General features: G+C 31.9%; 1 protein-coding gene across 1 annotated transcript in view; it reads right to left on the reverse strand.

The window, feature by feature from the left end:
- LOC115876365 overlaps positions 1 to 9153 on the reverse strand; it is a 323773-nt gene extending 314620 nt beyond the window's left edge. The window contains exon 1 of the mRNA XM_030892108.1: positions 8788 to 9153. The gene's annotated coding sequence lies outside the window, so the exon portion shown is untranslated. The remainder of the gene's footprint in view (positions 1 to 8787) is intronic.
- Between the last annotated feature and the right edge of the window lie 5282 nt (positions 9154 to 14435).

Raw genomic sequence — 14435 nt, forward strand, 5'->3', positions numbered from 1 at the left:
ACAGCGATCTTCATTTCATAGCCATTGCTGACGCCGTTTTTATTCGATCATACGATATCTGAAACACCCAAGTATTTCTTTGTAACTGTTTTGTTTACATTTTTGAAACCATGTACACGCTCCCCCACCATTAAAAAAGCATAAACCATACAAACGTTTTTTCTTTTTAGCACATGATTTTCACAATACTGTCACAAAACCAGCCCAGCTCTACGACAGTCAAACGAATCGAAGAGCCGAAAACGTCTAGAACAATGCGACCTTCACCACGCATCTAAATAATGAAATTGAGAACCTTCTGGGCTATTTGGCTCCTATATAGTAGCTATAGTAGCGATGGCCACGGTGTACAGGGTGTCCCATTTTGGTTGAAATCATACGGTAGGTATCTCCGTTGTTAGTGAAGATAGAAAAAGCTGTATACAAAATTTTCGTAGCCCTCTTCTTTTCTGAGCTACTGCAGGGTCTTTTGGAAAATTTAGCAATTTGAGACACCCCCGTATCTCTGTTATTGTGAAAGTTATCGAGAAGGTGAAGAACGTTAAGAAGGTGTTCATTCTCCCGTTCGGGACTTAATATCTAACCGACACTTTCCGACAAGTCGGAATTAACTATCTCTGCGCTGTGGTTGTCATTTTGTGGATCTGCCCAAGCTCACCTGATCATGGAGTAGGGCTCCGAAACCGGTAGTGAGAGCAGGTTGATCCACATTATGACAAACACAGCGTAGAATTAAATTTCTATATCAGCAGTTAAGTGGCAAGAATCCTTATATAATTTTATTATATACCTATACTGCAAGAAATTTGTTTTCTATTAGCATTTTATATAGTTATGCAGAGGTTGTTAGAGGAAGTTTATCTGGCAACACTGAGAGCAGTCTCGAATTGTCATCAGAATCGGAGTCGATTTGTGCTCCCACCATGCTCATTCTTAATCCTGCCTACACGCTTACGAACCGGCAACACTGTATCCCCTCTTTTATTTTGTGTCTCTGTCTGTCAACCGGTCATTTGTATTATTCTCTGTCGTATCCATTAAAATCCTATACACAGTAATTTAATGACCAGGTAGGTATGTAGATTATTATGTAAATTTATATGGAAAATGTCATTGATGTTCATTTCATAGCCATAGCTGACGGCGTTTTTATTCGATCATACGGTATTTTATTTATACTAAGCAGAAAAGCAGAACGTCAATATCTAAAAACTATACTCCCGTGTTTGTTACATATTATTTTTCAACAAGAATAATTGATTTTTTTAATCACTAAAAATATGACTGTTACTTTGTTTTGTCAATTTTAATAAAGCTCTTTTCTCGTTTTCTTTTTGATATATGCATCTGTATTTTTATTACCTAAGTATTTCTTTACATTAAATTCCTCACTGTGATAGTCAATCCCGGGATCCCGGAGTTATAGGTTTTAATCCCGGGATTTCAAAACGGAATCCCGATCCCGAAAATTGGAACCCTAGTTATATAGTTTCTTCTTGTGTTCTTTAGAGTAAATAAACTCTGTTAAATAAATAAGATTTTAAATTATCCAAACCAAACCAAACCCAGTAAAAACGTAACAATACAATAGGTTCCCATGACACTCGAGTAAGTTCTCATTTGGCATCATAGACTCCCCTACTATTATTGACCTGGCCAGTAAACTCACTACTCACTCCTCAATTTCCGTACTTTTCCGATAAAAGCAAAAAAAAGAAAAAAAAACATACTTTACAAGGAAATATAGGCGGTGTGTAAACATCTGCAAATATGTGTACACAAAAATAGATCTTATTTCACATCCATCAAAACATATTTGCGACAAGCCATATAAAACGAAATTGAAATGTTATTCCCTCCGTTATTCCGCTGGATTTGGCGACGAAGGTCAAACCTATGATGTATTATTTCGGAAATGGATACAGAAAATATGTTTAACAAGTTCACAAGCACGTGTATACCTTTACACCACTATGTTTAGTTTATGTGCTATTGATAAAAAAAACATACTGAAATAAAAAATTATTTTCTCGTATATTTGTATAATTAAGTAGACTAACTGGAAGTTATTTTCAGCAAAACGCCACTGAGCTACAACTATAACTTGCTTCTAATATATATATATATAATAGTGGTTCTTTAAAACAAACAAATTTGCCTAATCAACGCAACGTATGGTGTAGCCGCCATTCTTATAGGTCAGAAGAAAAGAAGTTTCAGAGGGGGGAGTAGTATACTAGAGATGGAATAATCTAAGTAGACTAACTGAAATATTGTTTTATTTCTCATATTTTTAGACCGCCCGGGCCCGCATTAAAACAGATATTAACGTTAACGCCCGGGTAGAGTCGATATCAATAGTATTTCTACAGCTTAGCAATATTGTGTATGAATTTTTACGTTAATAGCCGATCGATAACATGAATGTCCAACTTATGTGGGCATATACAATAATGACCGGCCATTACTTTTAAACTTAAACTACCATTACTATTAATAATCAATTTTACATCTTTATCCCAACATATTCCATTTTTACACTTTGTATACCGGGTGTGTCTCAAAATGGTTCACCCCCTATAACTTTTTTATTTTTTCAGATAAAAAAAACAGATTTGGCATTTTAGTATATGACATAAAATAGGATTGATTGACATATTCAATTGTTTTTGGACACTCCCTTTTTTACCGGAAACGACTACAACTTTTGAATTGTAAATGGCACCCTGAGTATATTTCTACTTTATTCGATAGAAAATGACACTCTGAATAGAATGACATTTCATATGTCAACTTTTGATATTTTCCCATATGGTTTATTTGAAATTGTAACATGCGGTTCATAACGACAACTTGATTCAAAATATCAAGTGTGTGGGACCAAATTATTCGTAAAAAAGTGCTTTTTCCAAATATGCTAATGAGCAACCCTCGTTCCATTTGAAAAAATTGAGATATGATTAAAACTACGATTTGAGCATTTTCTAACTGGCCAGGACAAGACACTAAAAACATTTATGTCATTTACTAAAATTCCAAATCACGTTTTTTTATCTGAAAAAATAAAGAAGTTGTGAACAATGTTTTAATTTAGGCTCGAATTTAGGTATCCCCCTAATAGTGTCAAAATGCCACTATTTTGTTATTGACCAAATTTACTTATTGACTTTTTTTGAAAATCCCTTTTGTTACAATATTTTTGGTAGTTACTGTATAAAGCAATATCAAGCTGATATGAAAGTAATAGCCCAGTAATAACTGGAAACCCTCGAGTCTAAGGGTACGAACATAGTGGAGGCAGGTTTCTGCTTTCCGGCAACCAGCGCTGTCTCTGGGGACCTATTCTTGACCACATATCGCTCACCTCTCACATCTCCGAAAAAGCCATATAACAATACACGTGATGCGTAACTTTGCGTATATGCCGTGTATTGTTATATGGCTTTTTCGGAGATGCGAGCAGGGTTCGGAAGTAGTTAATTAAGAGGAAATTTACCTGATTAACTAACCTAACCTAACCTAACCATATTCAAACGCCGCGCCCGCCGCGCCAGCCCCGCACATAGGGGTATTTGGTCTATAAACCTGGCCAAAAGTGAAATATTTTTATTTTCATTTTTATCTTAACTGAATACAAATCTATAAATACTAAATGTAAGCGCGTTTATTAGCTTTTTAAGTCGTAAGTTGACTATCAAATAAATAATATATTTCAATTATAAGTATGAATTATCTTGAGTGTATTCTGAAAATTTCTAAGATTATAAAATAGTGGAATTGTTTGTAGTGCTTTTTGCAAATTGTTTATAATAACTGTCATGATGGATACAGAGCCAGCTGGCAAGTCCTGTTTTATGCCATATTTTTATTTTGAAACGTTTCCTTCTATTCTATTTCTTTATAATGTTTTATATTTAAAAAATCAGAGGCATTTATATAAGGTGTAAGACTATTCGGCAATATTCCGCATGGAAATTAGTATCCGTTCAGTGCTTAAAGTCTCCAGCTTTGGAATATGTACAAAAATCTTGCCAATATTTGCCACTGCCAAAAAAAACATTGATTTAAATAGATTCTTAAACGAAATAGTCTTTACCCTATAACACCCATCTTCGCTCAAATATCGTCTATAATATACAAATTACTTTCTTGTTCTAGCATCCTCATCCAATTGCTTGGTTTTGCACAGAATTAAAAGCCTCTAGTTAAAAGCCTCTCCTCTAATAATTTGATCGGTGGAAAGGGTTTCAGAGTAGAGGAAAAAATATTGTGTAGGAAAAACAAAATGGGGTTCCATATTAGCACCCTCTCCTCTAATAATTAATATTACTAGCAAAAAAGCAAAAAAATCATAAAACATAATTTTGGCCAACTTTTAGTCCTTAATACCCTCTGTGCGCCGTCGGCGCCTGCAAAAGCATAAATAAATAAATTTTCGTTCCGGTAAAAGCGAGAACGCCTATGAACGCTGGTTGACGGCTCCTACCTGCTTTCACTGTGAACTAGCCGATTTGATAACACGCTTTAATTTTTCAAGGTTATAAGCGCGAGGCGGCGCGGCCCGGCGCTACTATGTAACTATATACAGAGTGTCCCAGAAATACGTGCAAGTATTTTAACTTAACTGGTAGTATAGTTCAACCCCAGAAACACGCCTATGAGGTTTTTTTCTAAATATTTTTTTTGAAAATTCGGAATTTTTGAAAATATTTTTTGGAATTTTTTGCAATTTTTTTTAGTTTTATTTAAAAAATAATTTCTTGATAATATGGCAACGTAGGTAGTAGATTAAATTTATAAGAAAGAAAATCCAGAAAAGATCCAGTGGTTCTCAAACAAATCTCGAAGTATTGGAAAGAATATGTAAGGACCAAGAACTATTGACTACAATAAAACGACGGAAAGCAGCATATTTTGGTCATATTTTTCGAAATAACAAGTATAGTTTCCTACAGCTGATCGTTGAGGGAAAGATTGAAGGACGACGAGGCATCGGGCGTAAACGGTTTTCCTGCATGCGGAATTTGCGCCAGTGGTTTAATATAGGAGAGGCAAGTGCAATTATCCGTTTGCCTCAAGACAGGGAAGAATTCCAATTGATGGTCGCCAACCTCCGATGAGGAGAAGGCACATGAAGAAGGTTCTCAATATTTTAGCAAAAAATCATTTTTTTGGAAATTTTCAAAGTAAGATAACTCCGTTATTTTGGACTTATTTGAAAAACGATAAAGAGAAAATATGTTTCTTTTATCGAGATCTACCACCCTTTAAAATACTTGCACTTATTTCTGGGATACCCTGTTTATAACAATACACGTGATGCGTATACGCAAAGTTGCGAACGATGTCAAGAATAGGTACCCAGATTGGCGCTGGCTACCAGTAAGCGGCAAACCTGCTTGCACTGTGTTCGCACACTAAAGGAGCTAAGCGATTATTAGCAATGCAGAAAAATGTAATTTAACGCATTATCAGTAAATGCATTCCAAGATAATTATTATCCGGTTGGGATGACATTTCAAAACTATATTTACATAATATGTTCAATATATCACGTATTTTCATAGCGATAATTTACCACTATGAGTAACAATGCGTATCTGTCGCCAACCAGTCTGAAACAATTATCGCTGAAAAATTCCAAGTATCATTGACGTAGCTTCCTAAATTACTGAATTAATTATTACAATATTTGTCTGTTTAGGAAATGACGCGAATAAAAAAAACTTTAAAAAGTTATAAATTAAATTAAATTATCAGAAGTCTGTCTGAATATTTATCGGGAAAAAATATGATTACAGTTGATAACAAAATATGGATTAATAAGATTTGCAATAAATACCGGGTGCGTCTCGAAAGTGGCCCACCCCCTATAACTTTTTTATTTTTTCAGATAAAAAAACGAGATTTAGTATGTTAGTATATTATAACATAAATTAGGATTGATTGACGGTATTCAACTGTTTTTGGTCACTTCCTGTTTCATCGGAAATGACTACAACTTTTAATTTTTAAATGGCACCCTCGGTATATTTTTACTTTATTCGATAGAAAATGACACTCTGAGAAGAATGACATATCATATGCCAACTTTTGACATTTTTGCTTAAAACAAAATCGCATTTTAAATTTCAATCTAGAGTGCCATGGCTGTGTTACAAAACACTAATTTTTAATCAAGGAGCCTTGGAAAAATAGATTTGATCGTCTAATGTCTTGTCCCGGCCGGTTAAAATATACCCAAATCGTATTTTTAATCATATTATCTCAACTTTTTCAAATGGAACAAGGAGGGCTCATTATTATATGCATATTTGGAAAAAGCATTTTTTTACGAATACTTTGGTACCACACACTTGGTATTTCTAGTAAAAATATCGTTATAACCGCGTATAATTTGAAATTGTAACTTACAAATAAACCATATGCGAAAATGTCAAAAGTTGACATATAATATGTCATTCTATTCAGAGTGTCATTTTCTATCGAGTAAAGTAAAAAAAATACCGAGGGTGTCATTTAAAAATCAAAAGTTGTAGTAATTTCCGGTGAAACAGGAAGTAACCGAAAACATTTGAATATGTTCAATCAATCCTAATTTATGTCATATACTAACACACCAAATCTCGTTTTTTTATCTCAAAAAATAAAAAAGTTACAGGGGTGAGCCACTTTTGAGACGTTAAACATTGTTGTTGACAATTTCAAAATAAATCTCTGCCATTTAGAAGCGTATGGATTCAAAAGAAATAACTTCAAAAATCGGTCCAACCCTTTAATAGATGAATTTCTATTAGGGATATGTTATATATTATATCTTTTACAATTATTTTTCGATCTATTTAAGCATTTAAACGTTACAACCTCAAGTTTAACTTTGTACTTATTTGATGAATAGATATAGGGTATATTTGATATAGGATTACTTTTTTATAGCTTTATAGGAAAGTTTTTTATAATTTTTACACTTATCTTTCGATTTATCATAAGTTTTTAAACAAGTTGATTTTTTGATTTAAATCCATAATTAAAATTAAAGAATCCGTTTGAGATTTAAACCAACTTGATGATTTAAATCATTGCACCATGCTTTAAAATATGTTCAAAGAGTGATGAAAAATGAGTGACAAAATAATATAAATGTTGCATGGTTTATAAAGGAACATATCCCAAAATTATGTTGTTGCAACCAGGGTGTTCCAAAAACAGTAAAGACTCGAGTAAAGATAATATAATTTTTTATATATTGCAACCATCATTTTGTACAGAACTGGGTTCAGCATAGATATCTGCATATAGTACCTACACTATTTTGATTTTAAGCACCATGCGGTGTTACAATGTTATTTCTTATTTACTTACCTACTAAAACTTTGACAGAGACTTTGGCTAAAAAAAGTATAGGTATCCGAAATCTAAACACCAAGAATAATAGAATTGCCTAAATCCGCGCATAAATCTGTGAATTATAAGACATTCAAAATGTTATAATAAATAATATTATCTCAAAAAACTTACAACTTCTCTTTTTCTTCATCTTTTTTAGGACACCCCCCATACAACAAAATAATTCTAGGATATTCACCTTTATAAACAAACATTTTTCGTATCTTCGTCAACAATGGGCCACCCTGTATCTAAATAATCCCCTAAATAATATAAGAAAAAATCTCGGAAAATACTTATTACTTTCTACCGTAAGATAAAAAACGGCATCCAGTTGGCCGTCCAAGCCATCGCTGACGCCGTTTTTTTTTCGATCTTATGGTACCTGTTTCAATTACAAATGCAAGAATTGATAATCTGTTCTCATGTAGGTACCTACCTATAGCATATTTGATATAAAATTGTTTAATCATACATTGTATGTGTGATTATATTGAAAAAAAGTGTTTAACATCAGAATTGACTTGAAGCTCACATTAAAACAATAACATCTGAAAAAACAAGTTCAATATAGGTATTCGTTTTTTATTTTAACGAAATGACAAGCAGTCTGCCTTTTGACGTTCTATAAATAAGTTCTCTACAAAAACACATTCACCTATTATTTTTGCCATTTAAATTGGCAAACAAGTCAGGTTTAAAAAAACTAATTATCACACCTGCACAATGTGAAATTTGAATATGAATAAGATGACTAAAATCTGGTTCAAAACAATTTTCCTTCACAAATTTTTCCAAAGCGAAAGAATTTTTTGGAGTTGTACCAAAACAAGCGTTGACAAAACCGTTACTGTGACGCTCTTTCTTTATCAAATAACATATTTCCTACATTTAAAAATAACAAATTCTGGCCTTGACAATATTCACAACTGATGAATTAAACTGTTGTGAACGACCTTTTTCCTTTAAATTTTACCTGCATATCCGCGCCATTTAAATTTTAAATGTACCCTGTCATTCATAATAAAAATTGAATTTGTCATGGTTAAACGAGTGTAAAACTAAAATTATCTATTTATTTAAAAAGTAAATATTGACCGTTTCGTTAGGTCGTGTTAATAAAGATTAAAAATGATTCATATTCAATGGTGTGTTAATTTTATACAAGGTATTGTCACTAAAGGGTTTTTAAAATATGAATTTCATGTTAGGTACAAGTTCATGTTACAGGGACTAAGGAACTGGGTGTATTCCTTTAATAACATTAAGATAATTATCAGTGGCCTACTTAATGTTAATGTTTATGGGGACTTGAAAACCATCTCGCAAACTCTCTCAGCTGTTTTATCAGCCCACCTTTTTACAGTTGCTTTTTTTTGTATACGAAATTTTTGAGGTTACCTTTGTAAACAGCTTGATGCTTGCGTGTATCAGTTAAGCCAAATCGAGCATAATCCTGAGACTATAAAATAAGGACACTTAAAATGGAGGAGAGGCACTTTTGTTTTCTTTCTGGCGAACACTATACACTTTAAAAAAAATAAGTTAACCTAGGTATACACACCGACGACTAGGTCATTCCATCACACGACGCGACACAAACAACAAAAACAAACCATAGAATTTTAAAACGGTGTCGCCTACTGGGACTCGAGTATATTTTTTTCACACAAACCGCCGTAGAACTAGTAAAAATTTCCTAGGAAATTGAGATTAACTTGTGTTGTCTGTCTTTTCCGCGAGCGGCGCAAAGGTCGGCGAGCAGCTGATTGCCAGAAACCGCGTGGCCAACTCAACAGGACGAAAAGTTTCTGTGATTCTGACCAATCCCCATGCGCCTACGAAAGAACCACCATTCGATAATTATTTAAAATTATTTGAAAGAATTTTAATGTAAAATTTTATGTAGCCATTTAATCTTTCTCGTGCGAAATCTACAGTTGTGTTAAAATAACCTTATATGTCTACCATGCGAGCAAATATGTATCTCTCAATTTTATCAAAATAATTTCAATCTGAAAACAGTTGGTGTTTTTACATAATCAAATATAACTTAATTCTCCACATGGTTATGTTAATAAATATTTATACATTTTTCAATCTAATGATATTACAGAAATTTACCTATACGATTTACCAAAACAAATTCTCGTGGCTGCTTTAAAAAACAAAATTTAATGTCAACTAAAGAAAGCCTTAATATTTCTAAAAATTCAAGTATAAATACCAATTTTAAGAAAACAAAAAATAGTTTAGTTATATTAAGAGTTATATCTATTTGCTCTTTATATAATTCATATAATCATTAAATAATATGTTTAAATTTCTTAACAATATTATACCACATGAATTGTTATTTTAAACTTAACTATGCCATTGCCTAGCGCATTCGCCATTATCATAATAAAAAAAATATACTGGCTTGGCCAAATTTATTAGATTTTGTGTTATTCTGTTTAAATATAGATTTTTTAATATAGATCACATACCCTTTTCATTTATTTAAAAAATGTTTTTTTGTAAGTAACGTTTTTATCAAAATATACATATTTTATTGCTTTATGCGAAAAATTATAATTCAAAATGAATTGAAATGATTGCATTTGAAGCGCATTTTGTACTTTTAATAATTAAAAACTACTAAAAACAAAGATATACATATTTTTTTTAATAAAAAATAGATGTTATTACAAGCAAGAACAATAAACAATAGGTGTCATTTATACCTATGTATACAGGGTCCGGCAAAAGTGCGTCGGGCATCTGTAATTCCTAAAATAAAAAACTTTGAATTTTGTTTAAGTACAAACCTAAAGTATGTACTAAGCTGTATTTCAGGAAAATATTTTAACTTCTACAGGATGGATCAAAAAAGTGTGAGCGTGGATTCAGATGATTTTTTTAATACCTTGTATATTATTGCATTTTTGGCTTTCTTTCTGATCACTTTACATAGTCTACTAAGATGGTATTAAATTTGTTTTTATAATTTAAGAGGTATAAATAAATAAAAGAAAAAAAAAACATTTTCAGCTTTTTTTAAAAAAAATATTAAAAATATAAGATGTGTCCTGATGTCAAAACTATGCTAGGTACTTACTCTAGTTGATTTGTACTTACTTTATTATTAATAATCGTAATCTTAAATAATACAGGGTATTCAAAGTTACGTGGTAAATTTTATAAACTATAAAATAAATTCTTCATTAGGTGGCTCTGATAAAAATTGACTGTGGAAAATATCTCGTATGTACCTAATATAATACAGCGACTATCTATTGGATACAAAAAATGTTCACTCTCCATCTAACAGAAAAATTATTTTATAGTTTAGAAAGTTTGGTATAGAACTGTGAAAAACCCTGTACGACTTAAGATTACGATATTTAGAGCAAAGTAAGTATAGACCATCTATAGTAAATATCTAGTATAATTTTGATTTCAGAACATTCTGTTTAATATTTTTTTAAGAAAAGCTGAAAATATATTTTTTCTTTATTTCTTAATATCTCTGAAACTATCGAAATATATTTACTAATATATTAAGATTACGTAAAGTGATATAAAAGGAAGCCAAAAATGTAATAATATACTTTTAGTTTTGTTTAAAAAAAATAATTCCGCTCCATTCGCACTTTTTTAAGCCACCCTGTAGAAGTTAAAATATTTTCCTGAAATATATCCTCGTACAAACTTTAGGTTGCACTTATACAAAATTTCCAATTTTTTTATTCTATAAGAGCTATACAGATGCCCGACGCACTATTGCCGGACCCTGTATAGGATGTCACAATTTAATAAAACTTTGATTCTCAAGAAAATTTAATAACACATAATACATTTTTATTTTCAACATACCTAATGCTTTAATTTTTTAAAGTAGCTAAATTCATAGTAGTACCCTTGTAGTACCTAATTATATGGTATGATCGAATTAAAACGGCGTCAGCGATGGCTATGAAATGAAGATCGCTGTCATTTTATATCTAAAATTATATGGGAAATGTCATCGATCGTCATTTCCAAGCCAACTGGGCGCCGTTTTTTTTTCGATCATAAGGTATTTTCTAACATTTTGAACGATAAAACAAGTTTTCAGAATCAACATATTTAATCCTGTAAACTTTGACATTGATCTCAGTTATACTATAATTAAATAATTGCACGTCATTAGGTATATGATTAGAAAAAAAATCTATTAAATATAGTGAAATTATAATTAGAAAGTTATATACGATATTACTTTATAGAGTCAGCGTCATTATACAGGGTGTCCCAGAAACAAGTACAAGTATTTTAAGGGGTGGTAGATCTGGATAAAACAAACGTATTTTCTCTTTATCGTTTTTCAAATAAGTTCAAAATAACGTTAGTTAGAGTTATTTTACTTTGAAAATTTCCAAAAAAAATGATTTTTTGCTAAAATTTTGAGAACCACTGGATCTTTTCTGGATTTTCTTTATTGTAAATTTAATCTAATACCTATGTTGCCACATTATCAAGAAATTATGTTTTTTAACTAAAAAAAAATCAAAAAAATTTTTTTAAAAAATTTGGAATTTTCAAAATTTTTTTTTTCTTTCAAGGCGTGTTTCTGGGGTTGAACTATACTACCAGTTAAAATACTTGCACTTATTTCTGGGACATCCTGTATTGTCAGTCTCACAAAACGTCCAAGCCCAGGGGCATCGATTACGATCAGGGGCGCAAAAAGGGGGGCAGGGGGTTTAGGCCCCCCAATTTCTGGTGCGGGTACGAGTGGTGAGAGGGTACTGAAACTGTTACACCTGAATAAACCTTGCATCAAAGGAGAACATAGTAGTGACAAAAAATATTGACCGTCTAAGTAAAATAAATATGTACTTAGTTTTGGTTAAAATATATGCAAATATAGTTGTTAATACGTGAGATTAAGTAATATCAAAGTAATATCAAATATTTATGGATTAATATTTAAAACTTAGTATACAAGGACTGACCAAAATATTCCAAATAATGAAAAACTAGTAATTGTTACAAAACCTAACCTAACAGGCAAAGTATATTATGTATTATAGAAAACTTTCAGGCGAATAAAACAAATGGAACAGAAAACCATAATCAAGGTAAGACGGAAGGCAGTCTTTTCTATAAAAAAATGGCATATTAATTTTTTGGTTTTTATACAAGTAGAAACATAATCTAATAATAAAAAAAACGATTTTAGGCGCACTTTCTTGCGGACATTGTATTTAAAAAAAAATATTAACACGGAATACTTATTATAGTACAGGATCCGGCTGAGTGATTATTACGCTCATCATATTTTTAATCAAAACCTAATTTTGACGTATCTCTATTAATAGGGGAATATACTTTTAACAGGGTGCCAATAAAAAAGTTGCCGCAAATGGGGATTGCCACGGTTCAAAGTTTTTTACTACTACCTATACTTTATCCGGGTCCGACAACAATGCGTCGGGCATCTGTAGCTCCTATAATTAAAAACTTTGTAATTTTAGATAAGTGCAAACCTATTTATGTATCAGGATGAATTTCTGGAAAATATTTTAACTTCTACAGGGTGGCTCAAAAAAGTGTGAATGGATCGGGATGATATTTTTTAAATGGGACACCTTGTATATTATTGCATTTTGTTATTACATTATATTATTGCTTCCTTATTTCTGATCACTTTACATAATCCTAAGATATTATTAAATATGTTTTGACCGTTTCAGAAATATTAATAAATAAATAAAAAAATAAATATTAACAATACAAGAAATGCCCTGAAATCAAAACTATATTAGGTATTTACTATTTTTAGGTGAGCTAAACAGGGTGAGTCTTAAGAGACTAGCTATACAGGGTGTCTTAAATAAGTGCAAATATTTTCAGAGCCGGTAGATCTCGATAAAAAAACATATTTTCCCTTTACCGATTTTCAAATAAGTCCATAATATCCAAGTTATTTTACTTTGAAAATTTAAAAAAATGATTTTTTAAATAAACAAATCTACGAGTAGCGGAAAAAGGGGCCAAAAACCCTACATATATGCTTATTCTCTACATTAAGTTCATCAGACCGAAGGGAACAGCCATTCGACGACCGGTTTCGGAGATTTTTCTCCATCGTCAGGCCGACTTTGCTGTAACCCTCTATCTGCAGGGTTGCCACAAGAAAATTTTTGATTGTGCAGAACTTGACCACAAAAATGTGTAGCATTGTGTAGCAATCCATGACCAATAATTGTAAACTATCCAATAAGACCAAGAATAAGACATAAAATCGCCAAATTTTAAGAGTATCACTTCCACTCGTTTGTATACGTCAATATATTCATTTCCCATTTCATTTCCTCTTATGCCAGCAAATATTGCAATGACGTCAAAATTGATGTCGCGAAACTAACGATTTAATCGGCCAAATTTGTCCATAGAAACTGCAGTCCTTGCTGATATGGGAGGAAAAGTGAAATAGGAATTGAATATTATTCACGTATGCCAACGAGTGGACCGAACTACAGTGAAATTTGGCCTCTGAATTTACCTTTTAATTAATTAAGCAATCCTGTCTATTTACCGCTTCTGACTGGACCAATAGATGACCGAAAATGATATTTGTCAGTTCAAAAATAAGTTCACTTGCGGCGTCTTTTAATGTAACTTAGATAACTTAAAAGCAAAAAAAAACAGCTTTTGTCAGCTGATTTACTGTTCTGGTAGACTGGTATTATTTTTTATAATAAATATGTAAATTCTCAAAATGTGTAGCACAGGCCATTGTGGTGTAGCTGTGCAGTCATGGAAGCAAATGTGTAGGAAAATACACAATTGTGTAGCTTGTGGCAACCCTGTCGATCTGACCGACGAAAAGCAGAGAATAGCATTTGAGTACAAAACGTACTACTATGGCGAGAGTGCTAGACGCTCTACGCCATCTAGCGGTAGCTGTGACAATCACAGATCGTACAGCCAAAATTAAAATGATTTTTTGTTTAAATTTTAAAAACCACTGGATCTTTTCTGGGTTTTCTTTCTTATAAATTTAATCTACTGCCTATGTT

Source organism: Sitophilus oryzae, unplaced genomic scaffold (genome assembly GCF_002938485.1).
Source record: "Sitophilus oryzae breed Bouriz unplaced genomic scaffold, Soryzae_2.0 scaffold_1432_pilon_pilon, whole genome shotgun sequence".
Taxonomy (NCBI): domain Eukaryota; kingdom Metazoa; phylum Arthropoda; class Insecta; order Coleoptera; family Curculionidae; genus Sitophilus; species Sitophilus oryzae.